Raw genomic sequence first — 17,448 nt, forward strand, 5'->3', positions numbered from 1 at the left:
AAAACAGATAACGCCAACAAAGACACCAGTTAAGGAGCTCACTGAAAAGAGCAGCGTGAAAAATCGGTGCCGAGTATGAAGTGCATATACTGAACGTCGCCTCTTGCTAACGGCGAAATACATGTTGCATCTAACAAGTCATCACGAAAATCCCGTATTTAGTATGACGCTAGCATGCAGAAGAAAAGGAAGACTCAGCCCAATGGAAACAAATGGAGCATCGAAGCAAGCAATGCTCAGGCGAAGTCCTCGAACGAGCGTTTAGAGAGAAATGTTAAGCCTCAGTAATCGGAATCTTGGCCGCATAAAGTTTATGGGTGATATGCTCGCAGAGCGGTCGATATATGCTCTAAGAGACGCATTGCCACAAGCAGTGAGATCTTTTACTTTATTTCATAACACAGATATGTCCGCCGACGATATCCATCGGGAGAATGCGGAGGTCCGCGAGAAGCATGCAGAATTGGTGCAACTTGGCAAAATAGCCCGTTGGTTAGCCGTGGGTTGGTGCGCTTCTGTCGTTAAAGGGGGCACTTGTATCGTCTGTATTCTGCTGGATATAGCTACGAAACAGACAAAAGACATACACAAGACATGTTTTGCTCATTAGGACTTTGGTCTGGCCAAACTTACCAGTAAAGAAGAAAAATATAGCATGCTCAACAAGCAGATAAGGCAAATCTTTTGTTTTCGATCTAATCTGTGTCCTCGGCGATGTGACCAGCGATAGCCGCCGCAGTGAAAGACAACCCCACTGCCAGGAACAGCGGCCGTGGTGAGCCCAAAACTTTGACTGGGTTAAAAGTTGCGGCTTGCCTTAATTGCGGGCGAAAACAATAAAAGGCAAAAAAAAAAAACTGCTGGCGGTTTAGCATTGCTAAGCACGAAATATTGTGTGAAAGAAAAGTTTTTTTGCAAGTAGACACCACTGCCACGTACGTGAAAGCGCGACTCAGGTTCCCAATGACCCAGGGAGCCAGTTACGAGCGTCTTCAACTTTTTCATCGTCAATGCGAATTTAAGTAATACAGGGTGTTTCACCTAAGACTTTCTGCAATTTTTAAAAATAAACTATTTGAATTAGATGCGCGCTTTTTCTGGCATAGCATTGTCAGTGGTGTAGTACATCATAATGCAGCTAAGACGTGCTAACTAGCAGGCTTTTTAACCAATATTTAATAGTTAAGTTTTAAACTATTACTGTTGGGCTCCTTAATTATTGAGAGGCATGTAGCCCACCGTGAGTAATGTCCATATCCGTTTGTAGAATTTCGAGAACGCGATTATCCTCGGCGCTGTGGCCCAACAAATTTTGGCTATTTCGACGAGTTAGGTTCACTGGAGAGGTTGCTTTGCCTGCAAGCTTCTCAAACCGCATGTATTTTGGCGCGATGTAGGCGAAATTTGTTGGGCCACAGCGCCGAGGATAATCGCGTTCTCGAAATTCTAAAAACGAATATGGACATTACTTACGGTGGGCTGCATGCCTCTAAATAATTAAGGAGCCCAACGGTAATAGTTTAAAAGTTAACTATTAAGTATTGGTTAACAAGCCTGCTAGTTAGCACGTCTTAGTTGAATTATGATGTACTACACCACTGACAATGCTATGCCAGAAAAAGCGCGCATCTAATTCAAATAGCTTATTTTTAAAAATTGCAGAAAGTCTTAGGTGAAACACCCGTATATACGCCAACGGCCTATGCTCCAGTACCGCGTTTTTTCAGCAATTTTGTTAGCGTCAACGCGTATTGCTCTAGTGCCTTGTTTCTCCCACAACGTTTTCCACGCGCACGCAGCGCACATATCTCCGTCACTACCGCCACATAGCTCAAAGCGCGAATATTAGTTTGATAGTATAGAATTAGTCTGTTAAGAAGACGGTGTGCAATGCACAGTGCGAGAGTGTGTTGCAGTTTAACCCGAGGCGTGTTCGGCTGAGGGTACTCGCGCGCAGCGGCCTGCGAAGCTGATTGTTCACGCCGCCATGGGTTAGAATCCCAGTCGTGGATATTTCATTTCTTTTTATTTATGACTTTCACTTGGCACAAACCCACAAGCATCCTAACATACAAACATCCCAAGATCTTGCTCGGGGTTGACCCATCTGAATACTGCTTTCGCAAGTGATCCGCAAAGCTACCACCCGGAAATATAGAACGGTCCTGAGAAATTACAGATGGCGCCTAATGTCTATACCGGAAAGTATGAAGATGGCGGTAAACCACAGCGAATGCGTTCCATTCCATTACTCATTTTTCCGCTTTCGTTCCGCATTTCAGGTTATACAACCACAGATATAATAGATGCTCGTGGTGTTATATTCTTAGGCATGCTTATTAAAGCCCTATCTTATGCTTATTAAAACTAGACTTCTCTCCTAGTGTGCCAGTTTTGTGGTCGCACATCTGGCTGGCACATACGCAGGCCAAAACAAGGGGTATGAGAGGAGGAAATCGCGAGATTAGGCGGTGGCTACCAGTAATGCCTCTCTTACACGGGCGCATTTAGTGTCACTTTCAGAGGGAAAATCGCCTAAAGTGTCATTCGCGTAATGTCACACTATGAGCTTCAGTGACACTCGCTGCAGAACGCATTTGCTCCGCATTGGCTTTGGCGAATTCTTTCCACTTGATCCGGCAAGGCGAGTATGTAGTCTCAACAACAGCGCTCCGACATAAAAATCGATTTTCTTAAAATCATCTTATTTTATTGATTGTGCTTTAAAAAAATGAAAACTTGTTTTAAGTCATCGGCTGCTAAAAATAATGTGCACGCTTGAACAGCTACTCTCGCTCTGCCAAACGAGGACGACCTCCTTCTGCAATAGGCCTAACGAGTCCGCAGGGTTAGTGCGTGCAATTTCGGAGATTGTGCAGAGCGAATTCACACAAGTTTTAGCGAATGCAAATGGCCAACAAGTGCAGTTTTGACAACACTGACCTGAAATCGACTATTGCTTATATTACAGGATGCGCATACGATGACCGGGAAGCACCGATGGGATCCAGAGTGCCACGCAATGCTTTTTTTTTTTTTGTTTAAAGCTGGCTCACATGCAAGCGACTGAGCGAATTGAGCGATTTTGCGGCGCGTCGCGGCAGAAAAAATTCCAACTTGTTGGAACCTTATTAGTACTAGGAAAGAAAAACGCCGACCAAAGTTTTGCGTCAAAAAATATAGCATCTAGCATACGCAGGCGGCAGATTGGACATGACATCTGCTGGGAAGAGGCTTCCGTCATCGCCAAGGAGAGGAACGGGCTTTCACGCCAGTATCTCGAGTCTGTGCTGATACAGACGACGGAACAGACGTTTAATCGCAACGATGGCAATCTTTTTGCTTTTTGCTTGGTTCTTTCAAAATAAGTTTCTTACATTCTATCTACACCCTTAGAGCCTGTTCTGTAGCCCTTGCAGTTTTTTTTTTATAGAAAAGTCGGCCATCTTGTATGTGGCAACCTAGTTATGTGCAAAAGCGCACTTGCGGAATTTTGAATATCTCCTATTGATGCGAATGGTCGCCGAACACACTTCTGGATAAAGTGATTTAAAATTAAGTATTCACCACATCGGAGAAACCAGGGACAAAAGACGCTGCCAGGGACAATTAGCAAGGAGCGCCGGTCTTACGCGATGTCAGCAACCCGGCTACTAAGTGTTTCCCATGGTGCGTGGTCGTATCGGCGCTTCCTAGAGTTGTCGCGCTGCGTAAACAAGCAAGGGTACAACCGGTACAAAATTGAGATTATTTAATGTAATCAAAGCGCAACTTTAGTTTTACGACATGCAAACGAGCACTAGCAGTTTGTACACAGCGATGTAAAGAAGAGTACTGGAGTACTGGACGTCGTTTTCATCGGTGCATTCCTGCTATGGGGAAATTTCGCGCTTATGCGGTAAATGCTCACTGGCGTACCATGATCTTCATGCACTCATTCGGCTAGTACACGAAATATTTGGTAAAGAAGCAGCAGAAAAAAAAAAGCGAGCAACACGTATGAAAATCAACACCTACAGAACCGAAGCAGTCGTCCGGCGTTGCTGTGAACGGGGCGAAGCGATGGCATCGGCTGTCGGTCAGTGCGGGCTGTGCTCGCGGAGCTCCGTTGACTGACCCAATGTAGCTATGCCGAATGACATTCAGAAATTCGTGGAACAGCACATGGCGGCAGTCGAGTAGAATGACATTCGGTTAGAAGGCATTCGAAACGCCCGCGTAGCAGGGATATTACTTGTCTTGGATCGAAGTGCTTTTTGTAGTTCAGAATATATGTTCAGACGCGATAAAATTGTATTATTTAAGTATTTACCCGAAAACAAATTAACTTCCACGAGGAGCTGAAACATCCATCGCCAGTGCCATCATTTCCAAATGACACCTCTTTTTGCCGCGTGACAGCGCGCACCGAAAGTCTCACTCGTTCAATGAAAGTGCACTTCGTGAAAGTTTCACTGGGCTCGCCCGGTATACGACGTTCTCCCAGCTAGTGTTGCATTCAAGCGGGGCTCAGCCAAGATCCCTGCTCACCGGAGGAACTGCCTCAAGAACATGCACAGGAGTGCGGTAATTGTACGCTTCGGTGGGCCCTTCATCTTCGAAACGCTCTTCCACTCCAGTAAGGGACAATGCGCATTGGAATTTTCGGCTGCGCGCCGAAGCGTCGCTGACCTCGAAGAAAAGAAGACCGGGAAGCCATTCTGCTCCTTCACAGGCTCAATGTTTCGCCTGCCTCGCGCCGGGTATGCAAGAAATCGGAGCCATCGAAGGTGAAGGGCTGTCCGTTTTCGCATAAAACCCGTTCCATCCGATTCTTGTACCTCGAATAGGCTCCTTAAAAATTAATTTATGGTCGAAAATGCGCCCTCCAGAAAGCGTAGTTCCCCGGTGCTCAAAGCTATAGAACCTGACAGACAGTAACGCATGCGTGTATTTATTCCAGGGCAATGTTTTCAGCTGAGTGTTGTGGGGCTGTAAAATTGGTGAAGAATATGTATGTAGCCCCGTTAATACGACCCCCGTTAATGTGGACGACTCGAATTGTAGAGAATTTTTTCAACCCACTTAAGCCTCGCTAGTACGGAAACTCACTGTTCGGACAATGGACAGGGCGAAAATGCAGAGACCTCATCGGGGCCTATGTATTTTTGTCGCGTTAACACGGACCACAATGACAACAAAATCTCGACAGCTTTTCGAGCGCTTTCGTGCTTTAAAGTGCCAAGGTGCACAGCTGACGTGTCTTACAGTTTGCCGTATTGCATCAAATGATGTGAAGAAAACTGTGCAACTTGTGCTGTATTGCCAGCCGCATTAAACAGCTGTCAGCGACTGAGTGCAGACACGCACTCTCGGGGGCAGAAGTGCCCGGGATACGGGGGCACTCGCAAAAAAAAAAAGTATCGCTAGCGGCGATTGATTATTTATCGCCGTGTCTATTCGTGCTAGAAGAGGTGGTCGTCCGAAAATTTTCTCTGAGCGGTGTTCCAACCCTTCGGCTTGATACGCGAGGTAACGCTAAGGCAGCTCGCAGCAGCGACCTGTTGGTAAAATCCAAAAACAAATGCAGCTTGCCGGAGCCCTATCAGAGTGGCAGCATACGCTAGAAAGCGGGCCAGCTTGACGACTCATCCATATAAGCGACTGATCCATATAAGCGCTGCTGTTCGCCAATAAATGATCAGTTGTCAGCACCGCCCTGTGTTGTCGCCTGCCTCTGTGCCGTCCTGTTCTTGCTCCTCACGATGTCGTACCAACGAGCCTACAACCACGTCCTTCTACTCTAACCTTGGCGACTCCTGCGCTCTCGTCATGCCTTTCTCCTTCCACACTAACCCTCCTCCTTCCATGATAAACACCCTCGAGTTGGGTATTCCTCCGCTCTCAATATCAACCTTGCCTTCCATGGTAACCAACCTCCGGTTGCGCATCCCTCCGCTCTCGCCATAAACTATTATTTCCATGTTAACCCTTCTCCTCGTCCTTTCATGAAACCACCTTCCGGTTACGCCGACTACTACTACGACGCTAAATCCAGAACAGCTGTCGCTAGAACCTGTACGGGTAGTAGCACATTCTCTACTGGGGTCACATCCAGGGTCTACATGTCTCGTGAATTAGGTCCGCCTGGGCAACTGTCTTCAAGCAGGACATGAGCAGCTTTAATGTGCTAGCACTTACAGTGACCATTCCTCGCATTCAGCCGTTGTGTGTTTGTTTGAAGCCTGCTTTGTGGCAGGCTAGTCACCTGTCTACCATGTGTACGTGTGCGCGCGCATGTGGGCGTGTGTGTGCGCGCACGTGTGCGTACCTAGAAACCTGCCCATGGTGTCAGGCGGCAGCTCAATTAATCGCGAGAGGCTCCTCGGGAAGCGCAACCTGGGTCGCAACCCAAGCGACCCAAGTCCCACCGACGGCAGCATGTGCCATCGCAGGGCAGTGGCGCATCGCTTAACCGCTGCGCCAGGAGTGGTACGAGGACTACCAGGGGTCTATGAATGTAAAGGAGATAATTACCAATATGGACATTAACTCATTAGCGCTATACGAACAACTTACCATCCGCGGACATTGCACCTAAACACCGGAACCGAAGAGAAAACAATTGCTATCGCAACTAATTCGCACTTGACCTAACTACGCAAATAGACCATACCTTTTTTTTTTTTTTTGTTAAAGGGGCTCTGAAAGGGGCTCCAATAAAGTTCCGGTATGCTTATGATCAAGAATAGTCTTCTGGCGGGCTAGTTGGTGCTTTTCGTTCATGGTTAAACTGCGCGAAGAAAACACGGACAGAGACAGAAACACACGTACACACGCCGCTTCACAAATATCCTGCAGCAAGAATTTTTTCCATGTGCTTTGTAAAACTTAGTCGCCTGTAGCTAAAATGTGATTTTCAGGGCTTCGGGCATTTCCCCGTCCTCTCGTCACTTTTTTGCACTCTGTAAGGTCGGCGCTCCCCCACTGGCCCCACCGCCGGGGATGGAGCTTACTGACCCGCCGGAGCTACGCCGCTTATTGGCCGCGACCATGATAGCTGCCTGCCGTCTGAAAGAACCTAACCAATAGCCATATCTGAACTGGTGTACGCAGGAGCAATGCAACGGAGGGCCCGAGCAGGAACAAGTCACCAGAAAGGGCCCGCCAACTTTCGCGCGCACTTATGGGTTCTGTGCTGCGTGTAGAAGTGTATGATTTGGCTGAGTTGTTTATGACAACACAATGCAGTGATTGAACGAGTTGATGTGCTCTCCTCGGAAGGTATTTCAGAGCGCCTTTAAGGTTTTGGTTTCACACAACGACGCCGTTTAAATGACCGTGAAATGATGAAATGAGAAATAAAAAAATTACTGCTCGCAACCAATTAGGGAGACACCTCAGCTAATTACTTTATATTAATAAAGTTTATTCTCTCTCCCTCTCTCTCACCGCTAATTCTTAGCCGCCTCTCCACCTCTGACGTACAGCCGGAAATTCGCCCATGTATTAGATACTCTCTTCGTCCAAACTTTACGGCTATCACCCCTCCCCCTATCCCCCCCCCCCCCCTCCCCAGAGCGAAATTTTATTAGGAAAACCAAGCTGAACCCCATTCTCCCACGAACGAAGAAGTCCAATAAATAGATTGTTCAGATGTGACCGCCCCCTCCAAGAGTGGCTAACAAATCTGCCCCTGCGGTGACTCCGGTCATATTAGCGCACGTTTCCTCCGCGCAATGGTAACATTTTGGGAGCAGTGACCATTTCGGAATCACTGCAGCTGTCTCGTGCTGTCAGACTGGGCAATTTTATTTTTATTGGCGGGGCTAGAAAGGATATGAATCCTTACCCTTTATTCTTCTATTCCATTATCTAGCATTCATGCACGTGCTGCACCTGTAGTGATACTGAGAGAGAGCACCCCATGGATAATAGCCGCATATCGCGGGAAATGGCTGAATAAATCACGTTTTATTTTTCTTCAGGCTGCGCTTTATACTGGGGCCTCGGCCAGCCATGCCAGCAGCTCGTGCCATGACGTAAGCCAGCGCTCCCCATAAGTGGCACCACATCGTGACAAGTAAACGAACAGGGGCGTTTAAAGGGGTCCCATTGTGAAGCGAGCGGCGTGACTGGCATTGAAAACAGAGGAGGCGTTGCTCGGGCTCCCGACGAACACGGCCGGCTCGGGCGCCGCCGACACAGCGCAGATGCCGGCGGGCGCGCCGCGGAGCGCGCGAGTGCACTCTGCTCGCCTCGGCTGAAGCGGCCAGAGCTCGCGCGCGATGTTTGTTTACGATAACGCCAGCGGAAGTGGCTGGTGGAGAAAGAAACGCTGCTTCGGCCGCCTGGCCGCGCAGCGGCGACTACCTGCTGACAAGTGCCAATAAAGAGTTGCCGGCCAGCTTCCGCCGCAGCCGAGGGGGATATTTCGCGCGTTAAAGAGAGCCAGACTCGGCTAGAAAGCAAGTGATGTACTCCAGCGTGCAGACTCCTTCAGAGTTCGCGCGAATACGATCCACAGAGGAATTTGATGGGAACAGCACGCGACCATCTAAGGCGAAGCCGTAAGTCTCTGAAGTGGTATGGTAATGTTCCTGAAGCTAGGCATGGGTTTAAGGGGCCACCTTTAGCGTGCGCTGTCATCGCACAGCACACGGGCGCCTCTATTACAGTGCAACCGCCGCGGTAGAGATTTGATCCCTTGGGTTCAGCGGCCGAAAGCGTAAATACAATGAGCCACCTTGGCGGGAAATGTCTCTCAAGAGCAGGAGGAGAGAGAGAAAAAAAAAACAGAACTCGCCGGCCGTGCAGACATCATTCGGTCGGAGCATGCTTTTTCCCGTTTCACCGATTTCCCTTGTTTACAAAATTAGACACGATGCGTTAATTCATTACAGTATTCACGCGACAGTGTTAAATACGACGTATATTAGGATCTGAGAAGGTTCCACAAGAAAGAGCGCCGCCCTAGTATTTGTAATCAAGTACGACCAGAACAGACAGTTATTGTCCTGGTATCCACAGAACAGTAATCAGAATGCCCTCAGAACGTGGCCCGACAGTGAGAGAGAGCAAAGCGAAATCCGGCGCCACGCTGTGCACCTATGGAATCTGAAGAGCCACGGACGCGACATGACATATATCCATATCCTGCGCACGTAGAACAGCTGTACAAGCAGAAGGTTTTATAAACACACTCGTCTCTCCCGCACAATATCTTCGGCTCTCCAATGAATCGATAACATAACGGGTCGGCCTTCCAAGCTTTCTTTTCCACTGTCTGTTGTCCACAAGTTTCAGACGCCGCTTGTTACTTGGATTGAAAGCAAATATTTTCCGCCTAAATAGCACATCCAGGCTCCAAGGAAAGCGTTTGTTAGCCATTAAATTCAATTAGTCTTCCAATGCAATACAGTAACGGAAATTTTTGACAGCCATGTACGAAATTTCATACAATGTGCCACAATGATCGAACGCTAACATCGAAATACCAGGGTCTGACAAATAAACGCCTAAGTAAGCATAGTATCAGTTTCTGTTTGAAAGAAGTGCACGACGCTAGAAATTCAAACAAAAAGATATTACTGACGGAGAAATCTGTCTGCAAAAAAGTGGCGGCAGTCATGCTACAAAGCTCAGTTTTTTGGAAATATTTACTGTAGCTGTACAAGACCACTGAGTCCCGTTCAAGCGTGGAGGTGGCAGCCGTCGGAAGTGTGGGTCCATGTTGCCGGAGACTTCAGTGGGATCAACGACGCAGGCCTACTGCGTCCCTTTCGAGTTCGGAAGTGGCAGCAGATGGATTGAGGGTCCCTGCTGCCGAGGCTTCCTTGGATGGGCTGCATAAGCCTACGGTGTTTTGGGACGCCGTCGACGGAACCTGGCTACGGTTTTCCTGCTGCAGCTGCCCAGTTCTTGGGGGCGGCTGGTAGGAGTTTATCAGCGTCTACCGTGTTCAACTCCGCTCCTCACCTCCTGGTTCTCTACGACCGCTTCCCTGGACGCAACGCCAGCGACGAATCGCAAGCCATCAACCCGCGTCTGTGCTGCCTGCAAGGCATTCCCGCTCCACCTGGGAGGCTTTGTAGCCAGTTTATGCACTGTTTATTGGCCATTGTTATGCATTGTTTATCGGCCACCTGCCACCTAGGTCATGTGACCTTTATTTATTTACCGTGCCCATGAACAGCAAATGCCTTGGTTATGGTACACAACATAAAATACACTCATTTCAACTACAAAGAGAACGTGAATTCACCTAGAATGGATGCAGAAATGCCAAGAACATTACCATTATTTCGTTTAGCTAAACTGTTAAACAACAACTGTGCTGTTATGACCGGGTTAGTCCAGCAAAGTGTTTTGAACGAAAAAACTTTAGGGTACCGAAGCCTTTTTGTTGGTGCATTGAAACATATTGACTCCAAGATGTGAGAGCAATATATTAGGGCGTGTATACGCTTATAAAAGAATATTAGGTCTCGTTTCTCTCTCCCAGCTGAAAAATCTTTGAGGTTACACTTTTTAAGCATTCTTGTATACTCGTAATAAAAACGCCGGCCGAGGTGTCTCTCGTAGTACATGCCTACGAAACAACGTTGAACATTTTCAACTATATTATATTTTCAATTATTTATATTAGGTTTGGTTTGGTTTATTGGGGTTCAACGTCCCAAAGCGACTCGGGCTATGAGAGACGCCGTAGTGAAGGGCTCCGGAAATTTCGACCACCTGGGGTTCTTTAACGTGCACTGACATCGCACAGCACACGGGCCTCTAGAATTTCGCCTTCATCGAAATTCAGCCGCCGCGGCCGGGATCGAACCCGCGTCTTTCGGATCAGCAGCCGAGCGCTGTAACCACTGAGCCACCGCGGCGGGGCAATTATTTATATTATATGTCATCAGTAGTGACGTATAATGCTTTCGCATTAAAAAAATAAGCTTTGATTAAAATAAAGGGCGGGGAACAAAAACACTGGCATACGTATGTATTTCATCCGTGATGTATAGCATTGACAAGTGCTAAAATCTTTAATGCGGTTATTGGACCATGTTGAAGCATTAAGATCTAGCGCTCAAAACAGTCGACATATAAAAAAAGTCCATAAAATGACTTCTCGGAAAGTGAAAAGTCAATCTGTCGCTTTTTTTTTTTTTTTTTTAAAGCATACGGCACCATTCCTTATCCCACATACCCTCCTCACGTCCTCCCGCTCACGGAAATGGCACTTCGCTGCAAGCCTTGTGAGCTTGTGGCAGAGCAAACTTTACGTCCGTAAATGCTGTGCTTTATTTACTGAGCAAAGCAGGGACCAAATTTTGGTAATTTGGTCGCCGAAATGCAGCTTTCTGGTAGTATCGCCATTTGTGATTTACGTTTCACTTGTTTGCAGCGGTTTTCCTACTCGACGTTGCACCTCTGTTGATTCCTTCCCATCTCCGAATCCTGCGCCCTACTTGACATCATCTTTGTTTGCTCTCTGCTTATTTCGGATTGGTGCACCTGTGACTGGATGCAGTTTCATCCTGAGACGAACTCAACTTATCGCATTTTTTCTCAGCCGCCGCGCTTCAAGCCGGAAAAGGAGACTGCGCCAGGTGTTGTTGGACTTAGTAAACACTGCGGGGAGCGATATCTTTACGAACTGAGACGATCAAAAAGGCAAAGAAGGCACTCAATCCACGGAAGTTCCAAGAGACGTCTACAGGCATTCCAGCGAGAAAAAGTGCTCTTAATTTGAAAGCCAACCATGAACAAGAGAAAGAAGTTGCTTTGCCACGGAGGAGCCAGAGGAGAAAGTTTGATCAAAAATGCCGAAATGTGCACACGAAAGAACCTATACATACAACCAGTAAGCAAAACGAAACCCATCTGAAGTAACGCAGGTTATGTTTCCTTTCACTATTGTTTCTTGCAGCAGGAACGGCATTCTATCGCATTTGTACGTGAGCGTATCGGGCAACTATGTTGTATTGACTCCTAAAAAAAAAATCCCTAGTAATTCGCCCGCAGATATGTCAAGAGTTCCATGGTGTTCGGAATAATGATAAGCACTACTTTTTGTATTGCATTCCCAAGGTTTGCTTTAAATCGAGAGCTGTTCACCATTTCTTAGGATAGTTCACTAACGACAGCTTAAGAGACAGGAATGAGTCATGAAGTTGCTTACGTGCGCGCGTATGTAACAACGTCCCTAATTTCTTTCACCAGCTTTAGCTTTATTACTAGCTCATTCATTTAATTTCCTGCTGTATACTTTCATATTTCAGCTCAAGGTTATGGGACCTGGATGGCGTCACACGCTTGACTAGCTTCATGAGTAAGGATCTCTGATACTGATCTCGAGGAAGAAGGTTCACAAACTGCAGCGAATTAATATAAAAACGAAATAGAGAATAACTGCAAGCAAGCGCACACGCAAAAACCCATGCGCGCGAGACTGTAAATGGGGTCTACATTGCTTCGCTCCCTCCTTCCCTCCCTCCTTTCCACATCCTCTTCCACCACGCACGGACGCACGCAGACACGCTGGCACACGCACGCGCGCCTGCTTCATCCTAAGCATGTCGGCACTTTCACACGCCTTCCCAGAACGTGACTTTGTCCTCAGACGGGGAAGTGAATCGCCAAGCACTAAAAAAAAGCAGCAGCACAGTCCGTAAGACCAAAATAACTGTCCTTCCCCCCCGTGCCGACGGCAAGCGAAGTCATTTAGCACCCGCTGCTAGACGAAAACCTCGAAAATCTATTTTCCGCCCCGCCACCCCCGTGCTTTATGGCCCACAACCCTTCTGCTAGCAACGCACGCCTAAGTACTGCCTTTGCGTCAAACCGCGCTCTTCACATGCTTTCAGTGCGCAAAACGACGTGATCCATTGTTCGCGAGCGAGAGACACGGATATAGCGGCAATAAGCCGAACAGAACCTGGCGAAGGCGCTCCGCTAGATCACCGCGTTGAGCGAGGTAGTTAAGATCCACTCGCCGACCCCAAATTCACGTTGTCGACGGGTACAGCCATAGCGAGCGAATAGTACTTTTGACGCCACATGATCCTACAACGATAGAACTAAGAAAATACAACATTCAGAGAACGTGTGATGCGGCCGACTTCGTCGCTACGGTGTCATGCCGTTGTAGGCACTTTACGTTCAGTGTTTTCATGGTCAGCTGCCGTCGAATAGCAGCCGCCGTAAAGAGCAAGGAAGACAAAACGCACGAGGCGTTTACGGAAGCACTAAACCACACCTGGAAAAAAGTCCGCAAGTAAACTTGACCGACGAAAAATCCTGATATTTTGCGGAGAATAGATTATCTCCTTAGGTGGAAAATAGGGTCGTCGTTGAAAACATACGTGAGAACTGGTAAATAATTAGTTTACCTTTCTAAGGTAGAAAGTAGCATAAAAAAAAGTTGGACAATAGTGACGACGAACACTTCCAGGCACCTTTATCCTAGCAGGCAAACAATCTAATGAATGAAGTTGTGCGTACAGTCGCAATTAAGAGAAGAGAACTTCGCAGCTCCTGCGAGCTTCACTGTTCCAATTTCTTTTCATCGCACTTTTAGCTGGGTGGTAAAAAAAAAAAAAAGCCGTTACCAGCAAGCTACCAGCAAAGTAGAAGCGCGATGAAAAGAAATGCGAATAGCGGAGCGCGTAGGCTCCACTCTGTTCGCGTTTCTTTTAATTACCCTTGCACAGTACGAACACATGTGACGAAACCTGACTATAGCCAATTTGACCCACCCGTTAGGTTAAGGAAGAGCTTCTTGTTATCACTTACCCAAGAAAAAGATGCTGGCGACTCGGCGGCACACCGTCCGGCGACTGTCACTAACTCGCCATTGACGAGAGATTAAAAGCTTTCGGAGTTACATTAACATGCCCGCCACTTCCGACGCTCGTTTTTACTTGCAACTCTAATACTTTTGAAACCTGACAAACGTGGGCTCAGCCTAAGCCTCGAACCGCACAAGAGTGAGAATGTAAAAAAGGGGCATTGGGCTTATAAATAACGGGGATAAACTATTTTGTTGGCAGGAGTTTGAGCGTAAAAAAAAAAAAAGAAAAGGGGGGGGGGGTGGAGGTGGAAGACACTAGGGAAAAAAATTCTAGACGCGGTCAACAGCAGCGAACATGGCCTGATAACCGTTTCAGCCGGATTCTTTTGAGCAGTGCGAACAGCGAGCTGCGCGTTGTAGTGGACGGAGGTCGACGCCGAAATGGGCCACTGTCGTACGCTCGCATTCAAGAAATAAGCGTGCGCTAGAGAGCAGCGAAGGCTAAACGGGCCACGGAGGTAAAAAAGAAACTGGGCAGAAAGAGACGAAAGATCGGCAGGTCTACATTCTTCTCTAGGAAGCTCGAAACAAAACCAAAAAAGACGGAAAATTGTGTGTGGGGGGAGACAGGTCGTGCACAAGCATTCGCTACTCGCACACAGCTGAGGAAACCGAAGAACGGAGAGAGGGCCGAGCTCGGAAGCCCAGCTGCGAATCACGTGTGCGCGCTCTTCTCACGGAACGCGCCGGCGACCGCATTTCTGAGCGGGACGCCCGGCGACGACGTCTTTAGCAAGTCGGCCGGCTCTTTTGTTGCTCGCTGGAAAGTTCCTGCAGCGGCCGCCTTCCGGGATTTTCCAGCCCCGTGAACCTGCGCTGGTGCCTCGAACCGACGCCGCCTCAGTCAGCCGGCAGGAAGGGAAGGGACGGAACAGGCGGAAGGAAGCGTAGACGAAAAAGCACGAGCGGAGGCTCCAGCGGGAAATACACAGATGGAATGAGACGCCGCGGTGCGAAGTTTACACAGAGAGCGGCTCCTTGCGAGCGTGCCATTGCTGTGACAGACACCAAACTCGGGAGAGGGTGAGGAGCATAAATAAGCGGTGTGAGAACGGCAGTTTCTTTCTTTTTGCTTTATCTCAACTTGGAAAAATTTCTGCGGACATGGAGCCTCGCAGCCGCCGATTGTTTTGCACCTGCAAGTTCAATTCTGAGGCAGTTTCTCCTGTTTTTGCTTGCAGTGACAAGCGCTTTACACTAACCTCTTTGGGCGGAACGGCCGGGTGTGAGCGCACTAAAAAGCATAGGGGCCGTTGTTTTTGGTGAACAGCGAACAAATCGCACAAAGCATTAAAATGAATTAAGAACGCGCAGTACAGAATCTCCATTCGAAATGACGTACTTTAGCTGTCGACGTCGCTAAAGGCACATAGTTCACAACGCATAGCATGATAAACCAGAGGGATTTGCTAATCTACCATAAAAGGTTTGCTAGCATTTCTCACTCGTTTGAAACTAGCGCTCAAGTTACTACACGCGTTCTCATTCACTTCGCACACAGTAATGGACCGCGCTTCCCCATAGAGGGTGCGCCGGGTGTACGAGCCACATCGCCATAAGTTCGTGTTTGTGCAAGCAGCCCGCATCTATAGCGGCGACGTTTTCTGACCTTCCGAGCTGCGGCAGCGTCCACATTAGTGAAAAAGATCCGTTCAAAGTAGGCTGCCAGCTTATCAGTCACAAACCATTAATTTGGGCCGCAGGCAAACTCCGGCGGCCAAAAATTCAGCGCTCTGCTCACTGCCGCGCACTCAGTGCGACCGCAACTTGATTGCCGGCCCTGATTAGAGCGCCTGGGTATGCAAGTGGGAGGGTCGTAGTCTTACTTGCATGTTGCCCCATAATTACAAGTTTCGGCGGCCGACAGCATATACACTGCGCTTCGGTGATATGGTTCAATGGTCTCGGGCAATAAAGAGGCGCCGACCATACGAGGCGCAGGGCGTTCGCGAGAGATTGTCGGATCAGCATACTGCACCCGGAGGACTCGGCGTTAGAGAGCTAACGCTGACTGAACACGCCGCTGATCGCACTGTATACGAACGCAGCAACGCCTCCTGCAGCCCCTGGTTAATGCGCTGCAGAATAGCGTCTGAATCGTGAACTGTTGGGCCAGTGGGCCAGTTAGTTACAGCTGATAGACATTTATTACTGTGGCCGTTTAAAAGAAGAACTAGAAATAACGTCGCATAGCCCGCACTAGCTCACACATTTGTTAGGTTGAGCTGCCTAAAAGCAAATAAAAAATGTTCCGCCCGCGCCGCCGTACGCACAACCGGCTTAGCTTACAGACATAAGTGGGCTGCAGACTGAACTGACGGAAATACGACGACGGACAAGAAAACGGAACAAGGGAGCAGTCTGGTCGTGCATGGAAAAGATTGCAGACGCTGCTCGCCTTCGTTTCGCTGTGCTGGCGTTATCGGTTGAGGAGAGTCAAGATATGAGAGCGAGCTGTTCTTAATCAAGAAGGATAAGAATTCCCTGCATAAGTAACCCTTCAGCGATTAGCAGCGAGAATCACAGCTTGATGTATCAAGTTTTCGCTGTTTAATCTTTTTTTTTTCGTTTGTTGCAACTATGCATGGCGCGTGCCCATGCGCAAGAACATGCTTTAGTGGAATTATGTAAAAATAAATCGGCTGCAAGTCCAGCAGTGGTGTGTGTGGGCCTTATTTTTCTTGTCCTGCGTCGCATTTCTGTTGGTTCGATCTGTAAGAGTAGCGTCCACCGGAGCGCTTATAGCGTCTAACGCAGCGCTTATTGCATCTATACCACAGGGTGCTCGTGGAATAACAGTGCTTGTCGTATAAATGTCACGTGCCGACTTTGCAATCATTCGCGACAGTTGCGCTGTAACTGATGCAAGACACGTGAATTGCAATTCTAAAATAGAAGAGCGAATGAGTTGATAGATGTTCTTACAGGGTGCCGTATTCAATTAGCCCAGCAGTACGGTGAAAGCTTTGAGCGTCGGCTGACTACAGTAAGTATTAGCGGAACACACTTAATGCTCACCTCTCCGACGCACGCTGACTATACATGCGTGCGCAGAACGTATGATACTCTACAGTTACTTACGTCGATCTCTTCCACAAGGTCCCTCTCACGCAATCGACGTCCCACACGCTTTGGTCAACAAGACAGTTGCTTTCATTGTCTAAAACGCCGAGAGCGCGACGGCCCCCGAGACCACGCGCACAAGGTGGCCTGAAAACTTCTGAGAAATGTTTCAGGCAAAATTGTGCAAGAAAATCCAGTGTATCGACATTCACCTTACTATTCTAAAGGGTTCTTTTAGGGCGTAAAAGACTGCACTGCACAGGTTCGTTCAAGCCGCCACACCGGCCAAGAGGAAGCCAAGGACCGATCGTCGCTAATAACTAACCGAAACCAAGGTTTTCTGCAATAAAATGCGCAGTATTGTATGGAAGGAATCGAGGTCCGCACAAAGCCGCTCTTGTAGAATTGCCGTTGGCGGTTTGCTGGCGCCGTCTTCGTTGGCTAGCGTCACCAAGCCATCCACTCGCTGGCTTTGGCTTTTGGCAAGTGCTCTTACGTTAGAATTACGTGGTTACGCCTTCACATATATTTCATTGGATGGCCTACATAGAAAGCCA

The 17,448-nt window shown here is 48.1% G+C and overlaps 1 protein-coding gene across 1 annotated transcript in view; it reads right to left on the bottom strand.

The window, feature by feature from the left end:
• LOC149350698 (uncharacterized) overlaps positions 1-17,448 on the bottom strand; it is a 121,721-nt gene that overhangs the window by 48,775 nt on the left and 55,498 nt on the right. The window lies entirely within an intron of this gene.

This window comes from Amblyomma mixtum, chromosome 3 (genome assembly GCF_055824585.1).
Source record: "Amblyomma mixtum isolate Tamu chromosome 3, ASM5582458v1, whole genome shotgun sequence".
Taxonomy (NCBI): domain Eukaryota; kingdom Metazoa; phylum Arthropoda; class Arachnida; order Ixodida; family Ixodidae; genus Amblyomma; species Amblyomma mixtum.